The sequence below is a fragment of the Oryctolagus cuniculus genome, chromosome 2 (genome assembly GCF_051225735.1).
Source record: "Oryctolagus cuniculus isolate XC-2025 breed Fujian yellow rabbit chromosome 2, ASM5122573v1, whole genome shotgun sequence".
Taxonomy (NCBI): Eukaryota; Metazoa; Chordata; class Mammalia; order Lagomorpha; family Leporidae; genus Oryctolagus; species Oryctolagus cuniculus.
Genome location: NC_142868.1, coordinates 203958256 through 203973608, shown reverse-complemented (window position 1 = coordinate 203973608; position 15353 = coordinate 203958256). Strand labels below are relative to the sequence as shown.

General features: G+C 55.4%; 1 protein-coding gene across 22 annotated transcripts in view; it reads right to left on the bottom strand.

Annotated features, from left to right (window-relative positions):
* MYT1L (myelin transcription factor 1 like) overlaps positions 1–15353 on the bottom strand; it is a 441118-nt gene that overhangs the window by 318794 nt on the left and 106971 nt on the right. For all 22 annotated transcript variants that reach the window (XM_051838143.3, XM_051838145.3, XM_051838141.3 and 19 more), the window contains one exon: positions 1016–1117. The gene's annotated coding sequence lies outside the window, so the exon portion shown is untranslated. The remainder of the gene's footprint in view (positions 1–1015; positions 1118–15353) is intronic.

Here is a 15353-nt window from a genome sequence, read left to right as displayed (position 1 = left end):
ACTCCGTGAGGCAAGACCATGCAAAGCCCCTGCCTCTCCAAACCCTGAGCAGACTTTAGAGCCAAGTGTGAACCAACACACAAGGTAAATAGGGTCTTCTTTGACCCCCAGGGAGATGTAGGACTGAGCATAATCCTGGCCAACGAGTACGGTGTGTTTCTTCAGGGAAAGTTACTGGGTGTATGTGAGAAAATAACGAGAACAACCGTGACCTATGACAGTCATTCACAGAGCTCCTTAGGAATGCGGCACCCACAAGGCCACAGCACATGGGCGGCAATCCCAGCCCCTACTTCCCATGGCGTGGTGAGCAGTTTCACCATCAGACAGGCAAACGGGAAAGTCAGTAAACAAATAAGCTGCCATCGCAAGGTGAACCTTAACACATGTGGTCCCCCCACAGAGGATCCCGGCCACCGCAGTCCCTCTAGCACGGCCTGCTTCTCTCCAGCAGGGGGAGGTGCGCATGGGGCGCTCCTGCACGTGGACATGCAACGGGGACACCGAGCTCCTGGAGCCCGTCTCCTGCCCACGCTCAGAGCTGAGCTTCACAAGATCTTGGGTTTTAGCAGCATCACAGTCCAGTCAGCCTCCAGCTCTAGACAGCGACCACGCGGTGGGTGCCAGTGCTCGCTCAGCCTCGCCCTCGAAACCAGAATTCTTAAACCGCCAACACATTGCCTCTGGTGCAAGAGTGTGATGACCACAGGGAGGTGCCTCCCTTAAGGGCCCTGGGCTACCGCCCCACCACTGGCATTCCAACGGCTCCCCACAACCACCCGTGGGCGCACACTGCCCTCCCACCCATATAATCTTAGTAGCGAGAGCAATATCCACTTCGCCCAATCTCACTGCAAATGTCTGCTTTCAGCAGGAATGTCCGTCTGGAGAACTTGCTGCTTCCTGGGGCCAGGAACCACCAGGAGCTGGCACGACAGCAGTTACTCAGGGCAGCAATCACACAGCAAGGGCGAGCCACTGGGTCCAACCCCAGGTGTCCTGGAGGCAGGTGTACCTGAGCTCATCCGCCGCCTCCGGGCTGTTCCCCAGACCCGCCGCTGCTCCCTCCGTGCACCAGGGATCCAGGAGCTCACCAGCTCTCCTTGGAGTTCATTTTCTGAAAGAGAGTAAGGACAGAAGACATGCATGACTGACAGGCTCCCCCTGGCATCGCGGCGGCACCAACAATGCTATGTTCAAAGACAGGTGCTGCACAGGAAGATGTGCCGATTTTACTCAGAACCTGGGCGGGAAACCTCCTTGCCAAGAAGAAACTGCTGTCATCATTTAACTTGAAGCTTAAGACATTTAATAATCTTAAATGTGCATCTAGGTTTGAAGGCACAACCAGGCACACTTAATATTTATCCTGGGCAGTGACCAGCCGGTTTATTAAAATGTTGCTTTCTTCAACACTTTGATGGGATGCAGGAACAACTCAGGAAGTAAGAAATATTTTAGTTGTTTATTTTTCTGAAGTCACGTGATTTCATTCATAACAAAATATAACCTAAGGACAAGGGCACTTTCAACCGTCAGCTCAATTTTATTTTAGTAGAACAACAACAGAAATCATCTTCCTTCACAGAAACGTAGAATTCAAGTTCACGTCAAGCTTTGCTGCAAGACTGTCTAAGTATTAACAACTGACTTCTGGCCACACCGCAGCTCACTAGGCTAATCCTCCGCCTGGGGCGCTGGCACACCGGGTTCTAGTCCCAGTAGGGCGCCAGATTCTGTCCCGGTTGCCCCTCTTCCAGGCCAGCTCTCTGCTGTGGCCCGGGAGTGCAGTGGAGGATGGCCCAAGTGCTTGGGCCCTGCACCCCATGGGAGACCAGGAGAAGCACCTGGCTCCTGGCTTTCGATCAGCGCAACGCGCCGGCCGCGGCGGCCATTGGAGGGTGAAGCAACGGCAAAGGAAGACCTTTCTGTCTCTCACTGTCCACTCAGCCTGTCAAAAAAAAACAAAACAAAAAAAAACCTGACTTCTATTGGGCAGTGTTCGTGTTACTTCAAAGTGCTAAGACCAGCATGCGCCGGGAAGAGCCAGGTGCCTTGTGGGAGCTATTGTTCCCGGCGCAAGCCTCCATTCTGAGGCCTCATTAGAGGCTCCGGGCAGTGAAGTGTGTCAGCCAGGAGACCCTCAGGGGCGCGCCCGCCGGCTGCCCTAAATCCCCTGGAAGACCCCGAGCTGGCCTCTCGCCCATGAAGAAAGGATTCGCAGCGGGAGCCCCACAGGCGGAGGGCGCAGGGCGCAGGCGCAGAGAAGCCCGTGGGTTCCCAACGGAGGCAAGAGGCAGGCGGAGGCCGCGGCCTGGCGTGGCCGCCTCACGGGTCTGCGCGGGTGACCCTAATCCACATTTTTCACAATTAAAAGCAAACACCAAAGCCCCGTTCCTGTCGCCCCCTCCTCATCACCTCAGGGCTTGGCCAGGGAGCCCCGGAACCGCCCACGATGGCGGTTTCCACAGCCAAGGAAACCCAGCGGCTCCTGCACGGCCGCGAAGCCTCTCAGTAAAAGCGCAGCGTGGGCGTTTCCACGGGAGCTGTTCCGGGTCGGCGTCTAGACCCATCGGTCTGGGGTTACGTCACAGCACCTCAAGTACACCCAGCTCTCAATACAAAGGACAACGTGGACTTTCACAGCGCCCCACACAAGCGCACGACGCCCGCGCTCTCGTCCACACACCTGATCCGCACCCACGTGCCAGGCGGCCAAGGCTGACGCCCCATTCCCGTCAGCGCACCCCCGGGGACCCCCTGTCTCGGAGGGCGCGCGCAACCGGCGGCGACGTCTCCTCGTGCACACCCCCGTGATGGAGTCCAGCGCCTGAGTCCTCGTGGTACCGAGGAGCACCCACGTGCGGTGAGTCCTCGCGAGACATCACGAGACCACGGAAGGCCCACCTGCGCAGGTGAGTCCTCGCGAGGATTCATGGGACCGCGGTGGACCCGCGTGCGCACATGCAGCCTCGCGAGGCCTCATGAGACCCAGGAGGGCCCGCATGCGCAGGTGAAGCCTCGCGAGGCCTCACGGGACCGCGTGCGCAAATTCTTCCTCCGGTCCCCGCCGCCATTCCGCGCAGACTCCGAAGAGGGTGCGCGCGCCGCTAGCTCGCAGAGCGTCCTGTTTCGCCTTCTGGCCCGCGGCCGCGCTGTCTGCGGTTGTCCTCAGGCGGGCGGCGTGTGAACCTGGTGTTGCTGATTCTGAACAATGGCGGGGATTGAACATAGTTGTTCTTTCCGTCGCTGTGTGGCGGCCAGGGCTGGTGAGCCGCCTGCGTCCCCGCCTGACCCCTGAAGCGGCCCTTTCCCGGGCCCTGGGCTGCTGGGAGCGTCGGCCGCCGCTGCCACTGAGGCTGGGCACGGCCGCCCGTGGCAGAAGGACGCCTGCGCCCGAAGCCCCGGGGCTCTGAGCGCCTTCCCGGCGGGGCGGGCCTTGCATTGGCGTTCACCGCTGCCTCTTAGGGCAAATGCGGTGCGGCTTCCAGGGGCAAGGGGCTGCTCCCCTCGTTGGTGTCCTCCCCAGCGGTCTCGCGTAGGATGTCAGACGTGCAGTGCTGGCGCTGCTCAGACTGAGAACGCTGGGCAGTAGGAGCCTGAGGGCCCTGTGCCGAGAGCGGGGGCACCTGTCTCAGTGAACAGCTCCCAGAGGGACCCGGGGGTCGAACCCGGGACTCCCGCACGGAGGACCTGCTGCGAGGCTGTGGACCGGAAGACGGCCCTTCGCGAGCCCCGTGGGCTGCGCGGTCCGACGGGATCCCAGCGGCGCCCCGCAGCCCTGGCCGTGGCGGGCGCGGCACCTCTGCTCGCCCCTTCCTGTTGCCTGGGTGCAGGGGGGCTGGCTGCCCGGGACTGGCCGGCAGGAACACACCGCGTGCCCTGTGCTACCTGCACGAGCTCCCCCCGACCCCAGGAAGGGCTGCGTTCCCATCGGCGCCAAGGAAGCCACCCCTGGCACACACTCTTCGCCTCGGGATGTGCTCGCGAGCGGTGACTCCGCTTCCGGGTGCCGAGGACATGTAGAACCTGCCACGTCCTCTTCTCAGAGGACGGAGATAATGGTCATTTGCAGAAACATGACAGTATAAATGAGGAGGAGAAATGTGTATCAAACAACTCGAAGCGGTCATCCTAAGGAGAACAGGAAAGCAGGGGAATGGTTGAAAGTTAAATCGCCCTTTCCATGTGTGCAGCTTCACACCTCCTGCGTGGGTTCTAAGGTCCACCAATTTCATATCTGCGGTGACGGTATTTGGGGTGCTGGGATGTATCTGCAATTAAGAGGTTCACGCCTACTTCCCATGCTTGAATTGACCAATTTCTGTGTTTCTCACAGTTTATCAACATTCAGAATATAAATTTATTTGTAAGCAGATTCCAGCCTGTTAATTAGCAACGTGGACGAACAGCCGTGAACGTGGGCTGTAGTGAGCTGCCCAAAGGTGAAGACAAGGCCTGAGTCCTCTACCCTGTGCCTGGAGGGGCCATAAGCTTGGGCCTGCCTCTGATGCCGCCATTGCACTGACCCTGGGAAGGAACTCTCTCTGGTCTGGGGCTGGTGTGGTTCTCTGCCCTGGGTGCGGTGACAGACTGGCAGACAGGGCTCTGCTGCTTTCGTGCACAGTGAATGGAGCTCCCTTGTCTGGAACCTGGCAGTGTGGATGAGGACTTCAGCTGGGAATCGACACCCAGTAATTCCAGTTTTTGTCATAGTCCATGTTGTCTGCCTCACACGTGTGTGCAGATGGATGTATGAGACTTCCCAGTGCACTGTTATGTGCAATCAAGTATCGTCCATGGTGGAGAGATTGATCAGTAAGGATCTGGTATTGGTCCGTGTGTGGTGACAAAGCAAGGTCATCAGGAGCAGACAGAAAAGTGGGGGTAGAGCTGTGCAGAGCCTGCACAGGGAAGCCCCATCCATGCACCACGCACAAGGAGGACCTGGCAGTCCCTCTCGCAGCGTCACGTGTCCATGCCTGACTCCACACTGCGATGCTTAGGACACCAGCCCCACAGCTCTTGGATTATTTTTGGATAAAGAAGTAAGACTGATGATTAAGAAGGACTTTCATTATTTACCTTAAAATTTTCTAGTTGTTTCAAACAATGTCAGGAGAAATCCATGTAACACTTATGTAACAAACTGAAAAATAAGGTAAATTTTAGATGTGTAACTATTTTTAAACGTATGTGTGAATTAGTGTAAAGACCAATCAAGATTTAGATTAAAAATTTATACTTCCAAAGTCACAAATTTAAGAAATTTGAACTTCCGTCTCCACCTCCGACTCCCATCCACTGCTTCACATTGTAGTTTATGTGGGTCTTGGGACTTGCTGACTGGTTACACACTAACAAATTACGTTAAGGATAAATTATATTTAGGTCCAATTGGATCATTCTAGCTCATTAAAAAAGTTCTTCTAGTTTAAGAATGGCAATTAGAAATGGAGGCACTTGAAACAGCGATCAGTGTTGTGTCACAGCACAGCGCCACCTCTGCCCATGCTCCCTCCCAGCCTGGGCGGCACATGGGGGCTGTGTGCATGGACCTCTGGCTCTACTCCCAGTAATGGAAGTTTGGGAAGCTGCAGGCCTGTGGACACTCAAGTAGAGAGTGTCACCTGAGGCACAGTCCCAAGAATGAACATGTGGTAGGTGGTGGGGACGTGTGGCTGCTGGGATCAGCGAGTGTTGGAGCTGAAGCCGTCTTGATGGGTGTGTAACCAGGCGTGCCAGGAACATTACAGAGGGAAGCCCAGGGCGAGGTTTCCGGTGTGCTTTCTCCACCCCCTCTTCTCTGTGTGTGTAGAAAGAGGAATGTAAGAAGTAATTGCAGTTAACTCTCTTGATGATCCAAGCTTTAGTCTCCAGAGCACAGGGACAGGTCAAGCACAGGGGCTAGCACTTGGGGATCCGCAATTCCATCCCACAGGCAATGTTTGGTCTGGTAGCCCTGGGTGTATGATGCTCAGGTACTGGGGAGAAATCTTCACTACACACCCCTAGCCAGCAGCTATAGGCCAGCTATCTGGCCCTGAGTGGGCTCCTCTGTCCCTAGCCTCTGGCTCAGCGGCACTGCTGCTGAAGAGGAGTTCCCGAGAGCCACCCACAGCAGGGATTCCAGCCAGAGGCTTCCTGTCTTTCCTCAGAACTGGCTTGGTCCAGACCCTAATGGTCTCAGCACAGAGATCCCTTCCTGCCCTTCCTCCTTCAGCCCACTCCTGCCTTCCCAACCTGTGAGAAGAATCCCCAAAAATATCACTTCTATTTGTCATGCCTATATGTGCACCATGGTTGTTATGATCATGACATCTCACACATGTACCATGGTTGCTATCATAATATTTCACACATATAGCATGCTTGTTACCATGACAACACCTCACACATGTATTATGGTTTTCATCAGAACACCTCACAAGTGTACCAGGGCTGTTGTTATCAGAACAGCTCACACATGTATCACGATTGTCATTACCATGACAACACGGTGACACTTCCCATGTGCAGCATGGTTATCATCATGGCATCTCACACATGTAGCGTGTTTTCTATCATAACACTTCATGCATATATCATGGTTGTCATGACGACAGCTCACACGTATAACATGGTTGCTGCATAATACCCAACACATATATTATGGTTATTGTGACAACACTTCACACATATATCATGGTTGTTTGTCATGACAACACCTCACACATGTATGATTGTTATGACACCTCATGTGTATCAAAGTTGTCATGACATCTCACAAATGATTCATGATTGTTCTCATCATGACAACATCTTATACATGTTTCAGAATTTAAAGCTGAAAATGGCCTCAGATGTATAACAACTCAATTTTAACTTTTTCAGGATATCATGCCTTACACATGCATGATTGCTGTTACATTGTGCATCATGGTGTTACCATCATGGCAAATCTTCACACATATGCTCAATTTAAAGTTGAAAGTGGCTTCACACACAAACCTGGGGTAGGTAGAAGGATGCCCATTTTACAGGAGAGGAGGATGAAGTCCAGAGAGCAGAGGAAGGCTTGTAAGAGGAGAGCTGTACCCCTGAATTCTGAAGTCTCACTGCTGCTCAGAGTGACTCTGAGTTTAGGCATCTGACCTGCTTTTGGTCCACACCATCCCTTCCTCTCTGCTCATCTCAGAGACTGTTCAACTTTCCCATCAAATCCTGCTGTTTGCATAGGCGGAAATTCCCCAGGCTGCCCCAGCTCTCAGCAAGAGGCTGTTAGCCCCTGATCATGAACATGGTCACCCTGTAGCCACCTGCCCTGTGGTCACGGTCATGGCACAGGCAGTGTTCCCACCACAGCACATAGCTGCTCTTCAGCGCACTTGATTATGCTGGTGCTGCTGCTGTCATCACAGATGCCAAGGCAGAGCACAGGGGTTGTGTCCAGTCACCTGTGTCACCAGAGGCCGGGGGAGAAGGCATCTGCGGATGAGTGAGTTCAGCGATAGCAATGACAATGTCATCTGTGAGTCCCCTGACAATGCAGAAGGCATTATCAGACTGAATTCCGCATGGTTCCACCACAGACTAAGCACATCATGCATACCTGTAAGTACTTACCACTCTACTGGAAACTATGAGCTAATTTTTGGAGAAAACAACAGCCTGCATCAGGAAAGGTGAGAAGAGAGCACAAGCCTCTCCCAGTCACTTGGGGTGTCTTGGTGGTGAGTGCTGGTACAGGTGGGAGGGGTGTGTGTATGAAGGAGTGTGTGCACCTGCTTACATGGATGCTGTGTGGTGGGTGTGCACACACGAGTGTGTTTACCGCTCTGTTGTTGCCCAGATAGCAACTTCATGGGCAAGATTGGTTAATTGCTTCCTGAACTTCACAGAATTTGTAGGGAGGGGCTGGTGTTGTGGCCCAGTGGGTAGAGCTGTTGCTTGCAACGGCAGCATCCCTGATCAGAGTGTGCGTTCAAGTCCCTGTTCTCCCACTTCCAGTCCAGCTCCCTGATGCCTGGGAAAGTGGCAGAAGATGGCCCAGGTACTTGGGCCCCAACACCCACATGGGAGACCCAGATGGAGCTCCTGACTCCTGGCTGCAGGCTGGTCCAGTCCTGGGCGTTGTTGCAGCCATTTGGGAAGTGAACCAGGGGGTAGAAAGTTAAAGTCAGTCAGCCTCCCTCCCTCTCTCTCTCTCCCTCCTTGTGTGTGTGTGTGTGAATGTGTGTGTCTCTCTCTTTGTGAATGTGTCTCTCTCTATGAATCTCTCTCTCTCTCTCTCTGAGTGTGTGTGTGTCCCTCTCTCTTTGTAACTCTTTCAAATAAATTAAAAAAATCTAAAAGAATTACAGGGACCCTTGGGTGGAAATCAAAACTTCAGCCACAGCCCCTCTTAGAATAAATGTGAATGGATGATGGCCAAGGGCCATGGCTGCAGAAAGACTTGAGTATGCCTCAGCTCAGCTGACCCCAGGGCCACAGAGTCCCTGGGAAGCCCCAGCAGTCCGCTCTGACGCCCCGCATTTCGGACGCTCTCTGCCACACATACTGCGTACTTTTGGTGGATGTGAGGGGACGCCTGTGTTCCTGAGATGCTGCGCTGAAGCTCAGGTGTGCGCTGCTCCCAAGACTCTGCTTCTCTCCCACGGGAGTCACAGTCATGGCAAGCCATGCTCCACGGTTCCTGCGTGCAGGCCTCCACCACGGGCTGCTGCTCACGGTCCCACCGACCCTCAGAGCGCAGCAGGGACAGCTCTAGGGAGATGGCCTTGGCTCTGTCTTCAGAAAGAAGCTGGTTTTCAGGATAGCGAGTGTCCATGGTCACTCATCGTTTTATGTGCATTTTGCACACTTGAGGCACGTGTGAGCATGGGCAGGTCCCTCACCTTCACCCTCCCTCCCTCTCCCTCTCTCTCACACTCGGTCCCATTCCCAGCCTCTCTTCCCAGGAGGAGGAAAGCCGGAGGGTAGCGATGCCACGGACGTGGAGCAGGAGCGGGGAGGGCCAGGGTTTATCAGGGCACTCGGTGGGCAAGCAGAGACAGCTGCTCCGTTTTGGGGTATCTCCCTTTAGATCTAGGTGGGGTGGGGGTGGGGAATCTCCAGCTTCCTGCCCACACCATCCACGAGCAGGGGAGCCCAGCTCAGCAGACGCCAGCCTTGGCCACTGGGAGGCTGGACTTGTGCAGAGGTGTGAGGTCATCCTGTGGCAGGTGAAAAACGCTGTGGCAGAGCCCCCAGGGGTCCCAGGCATTGGGGCTGAGCTGCAGGGAAGTCTGGGGAGGCTGTCCACACCCAGCCACAGCACTGGGCCATGCAGGGGCGGTCATCCCAGGGCGAGGCTGCCCTTCATCCTCCAGGACAGGGGCCACTGTCCCTGTTTACACACAGGGCAATGACAGGGCCAGGCTGCTGTGGGTGGAGGGGAGACACAGGGCGGGGAGTCTGGCGGGATGCAGGCCAGGGGAGAGATGTCAGGGAGCTTGGGAACAGAGAGGCTGCAGGAAGAAGCAGGTCCCAGAAGAGAGGGGGATGGGAGATGGGGCAGGGGCCTAGGTCTGCACCTTGGCATGCAGCATGTGAGGGCAGAAAGCGCAGTGTGTTCCCAGCAGCTCGCTACCCCCAGGCTTGCTGCGTGTTCCTGGCTGTGGCGGCTGCGCAGTGGAAAGGCCTCTGCTCCCACAGCTCCAGCGAGAGCTTCACAGGGAACTCCTGGAACCACCCTGCAAGGTCACGGCCAGGTCAGGGCTTTTCCTTGCAATCCAGCCAGGACCCGAGTTCACGAATGTCCTTCCGGGCTGCAGCCTACTGTGAAGGGAACCAGGGTGCAGCAGCTCAAAGACCTCAGCTGTCATCTCACTACCTTTATCCAAAGACTCGTTTCAAATATGTGAATTTTAACCTGGCGGCGAGAATACGTGATGGGGAAGCCAGATTTAAACCTTGCTTCATAGGTGACTCTAAGAATAGAAACCGTCCACCTTGCCTGTCTCGGGACCAGGCTGCACAGCCCAGGCTCCGCCCAAGCTGCATGCACCACAGGGGCAGGCTCAGCTCTGCACGCGCCCTGCACGGGGCTGCACGCGGGTCAGCTGTGGGGAGAAACTGCTGATTCCTCCCCTGGGCTTCCATCCAGGACAGCGGACTTGTGGCCTCACTGCAACCTGGGACTTGGAGGTTTCCACCCCGAGGTCAGGGAGCTGCAGCTCAGGCCCTGCACAAGCCCTGCCCTGCTCTGGCTAAGTTGGGCCAGCTCTCTGAGCCTGGCCATTGTCATCTGTGAAAGGCAAACGAAGCTAGAAATTACATCTATCTCAGGATTGTCAGAGGGCTCATGGCAACAGCACAGCTCCAGTGCCTGCCATATGCACACAGCCCCCACAACCCATCAACAGCTGCTATGGGGGTGCGCACCAACTCCCCGTTCTGTGCCTCACACATCTCACGCATGTAAAGTACCTCACGTGTGTGTTCTCCCATGTGCCTCCTTCTAAAAGGCCTGGCCTTTAAAAAATAACAACAGTGAACAGAGAGAGGCTGAGTGGGCATTAGTGCATTTTAACACAGAGTTTGATATCGACGCATCGCTTCCTTGTATTCCCATAGCTCCATATAGAAATGGGCAGCACAGTGAATCGCCATGTGTGCAGCCAATCCTTCCAGACGACTGGCAGCCTTGCGCATGAGGACAGCGCACCGTTCCTTCCTGGAGGGAGGCAGGGCTGTGTTGTCACAGTCTGCATCCTCTCTGGGAGCCAGGTTCATGTGTGCAACACCAAATACAGGCCGTGATGGGTCCTGTGAGGCTTACGTGAAAATTGTGTGAACACATCTTGTCCTTAGGCTCTAGCTCCTCCCGACCACAGCCCTCACAGGTACACGAGGGAAATGGGCTCTCCAGCAATGAGCAGGGGGAACTTACGTCCTGGGGACCTCGCCACTGCTGCTTCCTGCCACTCCTTCCAGTAAACAAAGGCCCTGGCGTTTGTCCTGGCTTCTACCCTTGTTAACAATTCATATGACTTTCCCATAGACCTCACAGAATCAAAAATCCATAATGCACAGACTGCACTGAACTCTGATTCTGAAAGCTGTCAAGGTAGCAGTACAAGCTCACATCGGTGTCTCCAGCAAGGTAAACGGATCCCGGATCCTCCCCTTGCTCTCTGTCCAAGGCCCACCTACTGCCACAGTCTTCGCCTACACGACACAGCCCCCCTTTCTGTCATGGACATCCTGCTAGCCGAGAGCTTGGACTTCTGTAGCACCCTGGTCAGAAACCATTCCTGGGGGAGGTCAGGAGACAGGCCCCGCAGAACTGAGTTGCTTCCATCTCCTATCCACCCCCCGGCAAATCCAACAGAAAATGAAGCATTACTGAGCCCCACAACAACCACCAGCCCTGGTGATTCTCACAGGAAAGAGCAGGAGGAAGCAGCCTTCAGAGAAGTCTGGCAGAGAGACAGGGAGGTGAGAGGAGCAGCCAGGCCGACCAGGCCACACTTGAGGAAAGCAAATGGCCCTGCCCTGGAGACTCTAACTGAGGCTGAGTGCCCAGGTCGGAAGACGCACCCTCGGGTGTGCGGGCAGGGGTGTGAGGCGTCCAGCAGCAGCAGCAGGGGTGTGCAGGGGTGGTGCTCACAGGCCCTCCTGGTGTCGGGTGCCCTGCAGGGCCCCGAGGATCTGCCGCCCGCCACCTCCCCTTGGTGCGAGGTCCTCCCTGCCGCCCTGCTCTCAGGGTGAAGATGAGGAACGGGCCTTCAGCCCTCACTGCAAGGTGAGAGTGCACGCTGCCACGCTCGCCCGCTGCTGGACAACTCTGCACAAGTACTGCCTGATGGATAACTCTGCACAAGCAGTGCGCTGGGACTGGGTTCCAAATCCCGTGTGAGCGCTGGTGTAGAGGCATAGGGGCTGGAGCGGCTGTCTGTAACGCTGACATCTTTTGGCGGGGTGCCAGTTCAAGCTGTGGCTGTTCTCTTCCCAACCAGACCCCTGCTAATGCATCTGGGGAGGCAGTGGTGATGGCCCAAGTGCTTGGCCCTGCATCCGCGTGGGAGACCCAGGTGGGGTTCCAGACTCCTGGCTTCAGACGCAGCCTGGTCATTGCAGACATTTGGCGGATGGAAGATCTGTTTGTCTTTCTGCCTCCCTTCCCTCAGTCTCTAACTCTGCTCTTCAAGCAAACACTCAGTCTGAATTTCACATATATAATAAAACCAGTTAAAAGCATGAGTATTTTGAGAAAGCACATATAAAGATTTTTAAAAATAAGAAATAACAAGCAGTTGGTACTGTCACCTAACTGCGATTTCTTTCTCTGGTTGAAAACACGGAGAGACCACTTGAGTGGGAGGTCTGAGGTGGCTCGCCCACACGTCAGGCTCCAGGTCTGTCCAGCAGGGGGCAGGGTCCTGTGTCAACAGCAAGGGAGACTGCGGAAATGGCGGCTTGAGTGCACCTCTCAGGGTTACAGCAGCAGCGGCAGTCAGAGCACTGCGTTTAATGAACACCTGTTACCCAGTGAAAGCACACTTCCTAGGATCTGCAACAGCAGTGGGCAGGGCGTGGGTCCCCACGACACCGCTGAGGCATCTGGACACAGGTCCTGTTCCCTGTGGCTGTGGACAAACCCGGGCCTCCGTGGCCCATCCCTGGGTGAGCTCTGAGTCGGAGCAGAGGAGTGCCGAGGCTCCCAGCAGCTCCGCCTGCAGACCCTGGGGATTAAACTGTGGGCTCCACCACACTGTGTGTAATGGGGTTTAAGACAATCGCGTTGTCTTTATTTTTTAAAGATTTAATTTATTTGAAAGAGATATAAGGGGGGAGCAGAGGGAGAGACAGAGAGAGGGAGGGAGAGAGGGAGACGGGGAGAGAGAGAGAGAGAGAGGGAGGGAAGGAGGGAGAGAGGGAGAGAGGAAGACAGTGAGAGAGAGAGAGAGAGAGAGAGAGAGAGAGAAAGAGAGAGGCCTTCCATCCAATGGTTCACTCCTCAAATGGCTGCAATAGCCAGGGTTTCAGCTGGGCAGGCTGAAGCCAGGAGCCAGGAGCTTCATCCAGGTCTCCCGTGTGGGTGGCAGAAACTCAAGGACTTGGGCCACCATCTGCTGCTTTCCAAGGCACATTAGCAGGGAGCTAGATCAGAAGTAGAGCAGCAGGGACTCGAACCCATGCCCATATGGGATGCCAGCACTTCAGGTGGAAACTTAACCAGCTACACCACAGTGCTGGCCCCAAATCACACATCCTAATATACACATTATACACACATCACACTATGCACTTCATAGGCAAAACTATATACACAACATCTGAATAGGAGCCTAAAGAGAAGTCCTTATTTATTTTTATTTGCTTCTGAATCAGAACAAGAACTTTATGACAAACATTTTTTTTTTCATTTATTTGAAAGGCAGAGGGACAAAACGACACAGAGACAGAGATGTTCCCAGCCCTGGTTCACTTACTAAATGTCTGCAAACAACCAGCGCAAAGCCAGGAGCCAGGAACTCCATGCAGGTCTCCCACGTGGGGGACAGGGACTCATCTGTTTGAGCTGTCACCTGCTGCCTTCCAGGTGCACACTAGCAGGAAGCTGGAATGGAGCGTGGGGCCAGGACCTGAACCCAGGCCGTCCAATATGGGATGGGGGTGTCCCAGTGGCATCCTAACTGCGGCACCAAACACTGGCCCAGGATGGTTTGAAAGGCCCGACTGCGTCCCGGCCTCTCTGACCTGAGCCAGTGGTCCACACCCACAATGGCAGGCAGAGAGCAAACGGGTGGCGCCGGCCCCCTGTACAAACGCAGACGCTCTGCCGGGGCTGTGGGCTGCACCTCCACACAGGCACTTCCCGAGTCTGCCTTTGATGAGCTTCCCAGCTAGCAGTCTGGCAGTCCCCTCGGGAGCTGCGGTGCGTGCTTCCCGGCAAACGCCATCTGCCGGGACTGTCCCTGCACTCCAGCAATCAAGGCTCGGTGCAGACGGGGTCGGATTCAGGCGAGAGCCGGAACCCACACCCAGCCTGGGGAGGGAGAACAAAGCCGTCCTCTCTCATTTGCTGCCGACACAGCCATCAGGCCCTAATTACAAGGCAGGCGCAGGGCTGGCTGCTGAAAGCTTCTTATTGTGTGGCTCAGCTCCACGGCAGCCGGTGCAGCTGATGGCAGAGAGGGCGCCTGCTCAGCCCCCGCCGCAGGCTCCCCACCAGCAGCCGGCGCACGCAGAGGGGAACACGCTCATGGGAATCGGGAAACAACTTTAGAGCGGGGCGGGGGGGCTAGCACCTAGGGGGCTGACCATCTCCCTGTGGCCATGTCTTCTCACTGGCACCTCCTCTGCTGAATTCAACCCAGGTTCACTTGCGTCGGCCAGGACAGGGGTTCTGGGCTCACCATTTCCCTGGCTCCTGAAGTCCCCCACATCGCTCTTGGCTACAGGGTTCCCTGTAGATTGCATGAACCTTACTGCACTGAGTGTGTTCCTGTGACCCCTGACTCCGCACAGGTCCCCAAAGTGCCCCTCACACATGCACTATGTTTGTATTATGCCAAATATGCATGCATATATATATACATATATATATATACTTGCTATGTCTACATTAAAATATCCAGTGTTCTGTTCAAAATACCATCGGAAACTGGTGTAATGGTGCTTAATTCCAAGTCCTAACCATCTTCACATGAAGCCCAGACATTAAAACTAAAGCACACTGGGAAAATGTACCATCTCCTGGTAAAAATCACACACACACACTTCCCATGTCAAGGTGCACACATTCAAGCACCGACTAAACACACACTCCTAACCTTCTTGCTGAAATGTAACCGTGGTGTCCACAGCCTGCAGCTGGAACCGTCTCACTCAGGGCTCTCAAAAGATGCTCTGCTACTTGGACGTGGGGCTGGGGTGTGATTTTCTTCGTGGCCACTGCACCTGGACCAGGCCCGTGGAGCAGCAGACAGGGCACAGCCCTCCTGGGATGCCCATGGGTCCCCTCCCTCCCCCGTCCTGCTGCCTGGCCACACACTTGTGATCGTTTATGGGGCTGGGGAGAAGGAGCTGTCACTTGCACATGGGCTGGCTGGATGCAGGTGGTCAGGGCGAATCTAGGCCAAAGCTCTGCCTGGTGCCTGTGGTGCCCTGGGAAACCAGAGCTCCTCTGCCTCACGGGAGCGGGCTTCCTCTCTGAGAGCCGGCGGCCAGAGAAGCTGCGGCCCCTCCCTAGCCCCGTCCAGAGCAGCCACTCCTCGCCAGTGTGTCCAGATCCACACAGCTCTGAGTCACGTCTCTGAAGGTGACCGGGCCTGTGCTGCTCGCCCGTGCCCGAGACTGCAGAGGCTTCCTCGTGCACCCCGCCC